This window comes from Vombatus ursinus, unplaced genomic scaffold, assembly GCF_900497805.2.
Source record: "Vombatus ursinus unplaced genomic scaffold, bare-nosed wombat genome assembly UNPS02014894.1, whole genome shotgun sequence".
In the NCBI taxonomy this organism is placed as follows: domain Eukaryota; kingdom Metazoa; phylum Chordata; class Mammalia; order Diprotodontia; family Vombatidae; genus Vombatus; species Vombatus ursinus.
Window position 1 is genome coordinate 679,323 of NW_020954672.1, and position 6,000 is coordinate 685,322.

Genomic DNA, 6,000 nt, shown 5'->3' on the forward strand with positions numbered 1-6,000 from the left:
ATGAGAAAAAAAAATCTAATTGACTGAAGAACAGGAAGAACTGATGATTCCAGAGTTGCTGAGATGAGAACTAAATCGGCATTCAAAAGGATTAGCCAACCCTAAGCCTGCTCTCTTTCTTTGTAGTTTAGAGGGAAACAGCACTGCTTTAACCTTCTTTCTCAGAGCTGAGTGAGTAACAACAATTATAATATTTATATAGAGCTTATTTTGTGCCAGGCACTATGCTAAATGCTTTACAAATATTATCCTATTTGATTCACACAACAACTCTGCAAGGTAGGTACTATTTTTACTCCCATTTTACAGACAAGAAAACAAAGGCAAACAGAGATTAAGTGAGTTGCCCAGGGTCACATAGCTAGAAGGTGTCTGAGGCCTATTTGAACTCAGGTCTTCCTGATGCCTGGTTCAGTGCTTTATCTACAGGGTGAACTAATGACAGCTGTGAGTACTCTTTTGTTTTTGCTCCCTAGAGTAAGTAAACAAGCAGCAACTTTGAGGTGGATGTGTATAGAGAACTGGTGAGTTTGGGAGATCCAGGAGTCTCAAGTTAGTTCCTACTGACAACCTCAAGTGGTAACAGGAGACATCCGAGCAGTAGTGTCAATAGCAACAGAATCATCTGTACAAAGATAGTCATCTGAGCCCTGAAGAAAGCTAGACCTAAGGGAAATCTCATGAGGACTCTCTGAAGGGAGAAAACTGCTTTCAGTAACCAGGAGTTGTGAGTTGCACCTTTGCCACATGTGTTCACTATACATGTACCTCACCCCATTTGTCATGTAAATTTGTGTCCACTTTTCCCATAGATCTTGTGTGTATCTGTGGAAGAGAGCACCCCAGGTTTTTTTTTAAAGTTATTTTTCTTTTTTTTTTTAATTTTTAGGCAATTGGGGTTGAGTGACTTGCCCAGGGTCACACAGCTAGTAAGTGTCAAATTTGGTCTGAGGCTGGATTTGAAGTGCCCCAGATTTTTGAAGGAGAATGGTTTTGTAGCTACTGCTCTTGCTATACCTTCTTAGTCAATACCTTAGCTAAAAACTAATTGAGGCCAATGGCTGATTGGCGACGAGAAGTATTGGCAAAGAAGAAGTAGCGGCTAGTGATCTACAGTAGTAGAATCCCAGATCCTTAGGGTTATCTTGATAAGGTACATTGGATTTAAGTTAGGGAGGGCTGTGCAAGGTCACCAGCCTGACTTTCTGCCTGGAGCCATCTGGATCCAGTGACAAGATATAGATCAGGATGACTGGAGATGGCCTGGGATGATGGGAAGAAGACTTAAAGAGAATTCTATGAGAACACTAAGAACATCCAGCTGACCTAGTATAACAAAAAAAAGGAGGGGGACCACTATTGGACCCAAACCTCAAAGAGATCAAAGACTTGTATTAACTGATGCAAAGTGAAATGAGCAGGCAGTTTTTCAATGAAGAAATCAAAACTATATATAGGCATATGAAAAAATGCACTAAAATATTATTGATTAGGGAAATGCAAATTAAAACAACTTTGAGATATCATCTTATACCTTTCGGATTGACTAAAATGATAGAAAGGGAAAATGACAAAGATTTGCATAAAACAACAAAAAATGAAATAAGCACAACCAAGAGAACATTGTAGATAGTAACATCAGTACTGTTCAAAGAATAATTGTGTTCCTGTATTATAAATACTCAAGTCAACTACAAAGGACCTACAAAAGAAGAGGCTTTCCACTTCTAGAATTAACTAATAAATAGAAGTATGCATGGTATGGTTTTACATATATTTACAAATCTGTGTCAAATGATGGCTTCTAGTGTGAGGTGGGGAGGCGAGAGGTACATAGTTCAGAATGTAAAATGTAACAAAAAATTAATAAAAAAATTTTAAAAAGATAGTTGTGAAAAGGCATTGGGCATAAAGAGAGCCTACTTAAGTGTCGTATTAGTGTCCACAAAATAAGAAAATAGCTACAGAAAGGCCTCTAGCAAGTACCTGAAGGGACTATCCCTTTGATATTACAGTTTGACACTAGCCACAAACAGTCAAATAAAGTAGAGAAGTCCTTGGTAATAGGACCAAGGAAGCTTCAGAGCTATACTTGTAATAGTGGTGGTTAGTTGTAATTGCTCTGAGTCCTCTGCATATACAGGACATGCTTGGCTGTCTTTTGGAGGCAAGAATAGGAACAGTACGTGTGCAAATGTCAGTGCATGGGGTTGTTCTGAGCATCTTGTATGTCTCTTCTTCCAAAATGATTGCACAGTGCTCCCCTTCCCACACTCTACATTCCTGCTCAAACTGTTCCATTAGCTATTATTTCTGTACACAGCATTCTATATTCCATCTCCATGGTTTTACGCAAGCTATCTCTAGGCTTGGAATGTACACCTTCCTCACCTCCTGTATTCCCTAGCTTCCTTCAAGACTCAGCTCAAGAGTCCCCTCATCTGCAACAGCTCTCTGTATTTCCCACCTCTCTCTCCCTGCCCCCGGGAAGTTACTTTGATTTTGTATATTAAAAAAAAAAAATCATCTGTGTACATATTGTTTCCCCCCAATAGAATATGAGTTCCTTGAGTACAGGGATTGCTTTGTTTTATGTTTTTGGCTTCCAAGCACTTATTACAGTACCAGGCACACAGTAGGCTCTATTAAGTCCTTGCTGAATGAATAAGTAATCATGGAATGTGCTCTCACAGTCCTGTGACTTTGCTTAAATAGTTCTTTGTTCCTGGAATACCTTCCAGCTCTATCTTTGCTGCTATTGTTATCGGTTCCCTAGTCATTATTTAAAGCCCAACTCAAATGCCAAGTCTTCCTGAAATCTTTCCTAGATCCTCCTCCCCTACTACCAGCATGTCCTTTCTTTTCAGACCTTGAATAGTATTTTTATTTGGCAATTTTAAACTGCAATCTTTTCTCTTTGAGTGGACCTCTTATTTTATTGGTGTAAAGAGTTCTTTGTTGGGAGCTCCTGGTGAGAAATTCACAATCTCAATACAGATTGACACCTCCTATGTAACTGAGAGTCTTAGAGAGTTGCCTGAAGCACTGAGAATTTGCTACTTATCAAGGTCTCCTAGCCAATATGTGTCAGGAGTGGAACCTGAACCCAGGTCTTCCTGATACTTCCTATCCACTACACCATGTTACCTCTTAAGACTGCATTCATCCTGTGATATTATATATAACATATATAATAATTATATATATGTATGTGTGTGTGTGTGTGTGTGCATGTATAAAATTTAAAAGGAGGTTTGGATGCCATTAAGCTCCTCTCATGTGGCAAAGTACCTGGTGCTGATTCTATTCCACCTGAGATTTACAAAGTAGGATGTCCACTGCTTATACAAAAGCTGATAGAAATTTTCTGGCAAAATATGGCAAGAGAGGATTACCTCCAAGAGATGCCTCCACTGTCCATCTGTATAAAGGGGGGGGGGAATCTCTCTCTTAGTCCTTCATTGCTGGCAAGATTCTTCCCAGAATCCTCTTTAATAGGCTGACCCTTCACCTGAAAGATGATCATCTACTCAAGAGCCAATGTGACTTCAGAAAGGGTCGAGGAATGGTCAATATGTTGTTTGCTGCCCAATAACTCCTAGAGAAATGCCAGAAGGAGGACAGAGGTCTGTACACAATATTCATCAATCTCACCAAGGTTTTTGACACTGTCAGTCATAAGGGCTTGTGGAAGATCATGGCCAAATGTGGTTACCCAGAGAAGTTCATCAGTATTGTTCCACAACAATCCTCTCACACGTTCCCAATCACCAATGGAGTGAAGCAGGGCTGTGTGCTTGCTCCCATGCTTTTTAGCATAATGTTTTCAGTGGTCTTGTCAGACACCTTCAACGAGGACAAAAATGGCATAAAGATCAGCTACCAAACTGATAGTAAATTATTGAACTTGAAAAGGCTATAAGCCCAGACGAAGATGAGGGAGTATTGTTGTGTGACTTTTTGCTTACCAATGCATGTGCACTCAATACAACCTCTGAGACTGAGATGCAACAGAGCATAGATTGATTCTCTGTGACTTGCACTAATTCTGGCCTAAAAATTAACACCAAGAAAACAGAACTTCTCTACCAGCTAACACTATATCTGGAATCATTGGTTGTAGCAAATGGAGAAATTTTGAATGCTGTTGATAACTTCATTTACCTTGGCAGTATATTTTCCAGTTACATACACTTAGATGATGGAGTTGATGTACACAATCCCAGATCTAGCTCCATGTTTGGGAGGCTCAGAAGGAAGGTGTGTGAGAGAAGAGGTGTTAGACTTCCTACAAAACTGAAGGCCTATAGAGCTTTTGTGCTGACTTCACTGTTGTATGCTTGTGAAACCTGGACAGTATACAGTGCCCTGCCAGGAAACTAAATCAATTCCATTTGCATTGTCTTAGGAAGATTCTGAAGATCTGAGGTCCTTTCTGGAGCTGAATTGCCAAGCATTCAAACTGTACTGCAGAGAACGCAACTCCAATGGACTGGCCACATTGTTCAAATGCCAAACATGTGTTTACCCAAAAGACTATTTCATGGAGAACTGACACAAGGCAAGTGCTCACTTGGAGGTCAAAAGAAGTGATACAAGGACACTCTCAAGGTTCTCTGAAGAACTTTGGGATTAATTGAGACAGGGGAAACATTGTCACAGGACTGCCCAGCATGGTATGCCTGCATCAAAGAGGGTGCTGTACTCTATGAGCAAAACAGAATTGCAGTAGCTCAAAAGAAGCATGAAATGCACAAATTTAGAGACATCTCCACTCCAAATGTTCATAGCGATTATTTGTGCCCTACCTGTGGTACAGCCTTCTGAGATTGTATTTGTTGGACACACTCTACCTTGACCCCAATATAGTGGTGTCATTTTGGTCCTCTTTGAGAATGAAGGACAAGAACTAACTATATATAAAATATAAATTATATATGTATGTATACATGTATATATGTACGCATGCATGTTTGTATGTATGTGTGTATTTACACACATAAATTACAGCCAATATTGGACCCAGAGGCTAGGAGTGCTATGCCTTCTCACTTTTTACCAAAGAGGTAAGGTTTTCCCTTCATGCAAAACAAAGGCTTAACTTGAAGAACACAAGTTTAAACTGACAAAAAGACAAACCAGGATACAGTGACATATCTACAGATATACTCTCCTATAAGGTTAATTACACTTTAGAACATGGAAGCAGTTTATGAGGCTAGGAGTTTTACATTTGACCTAGTCTCTAAAATGTCCAAACAATTCCCACCAGATCCATGTCTTGTAGCCATCCCAGCCAAGGGATTGAATTTCTTCCCTCCATAGGTGGCCATTTTCTCCAATGCAAAAACTTTTCCTTTAGCCTGTCACATCCAACTAAAAGGACCAAGATCCCTGCATATCCAAGACTTGCCTTCAAGTCTGGACACTCCCATCTGGGGAAATCACTATTTAGTTACCGATACTCAAGCAAGAAATAAAACACGAACAGCAGCTTGAGTCCCAAGTCCCATGCTCAGCCTTGCCCAAGACTATACATGTGCTTTAGTTGCCCAGTGTTTGAAGCCTTCCATTTCTGTGGTGGTGGGGAATAGCACCAACTCTACCCTTACCTCTCTAGGGGGATGCTCAGCGATACCTACTCTAGTGGGTAAACTAAGTGGGCAGAAGAAGAAAAAAGAGACAGAGTTTAGGACATTCCCTTTTAAATATCTATTGAGTCAGCAGCTCTTTCTGCTTAGGAGTCATTAAGAAAATTGCGTCTTCATGCCAAATCATAAGATGTTCAGTGCTGAGCCCCACATATCTCTCTGGAAGTTGTCAGAGGAGGCCCTGTGCCTTCTTCCTGAGATGGCCCCTTACTTTCCCACCTTCATACATTCTCTGTGAAGTGAACTCCCAGTGACACTTATATTACTTTCCCACTTTCATACATTCTCTGTGAAGTGAACTTTCAGTGACACATATTACAGTTATGGTGTATGTGTCAAATCTCCTAAC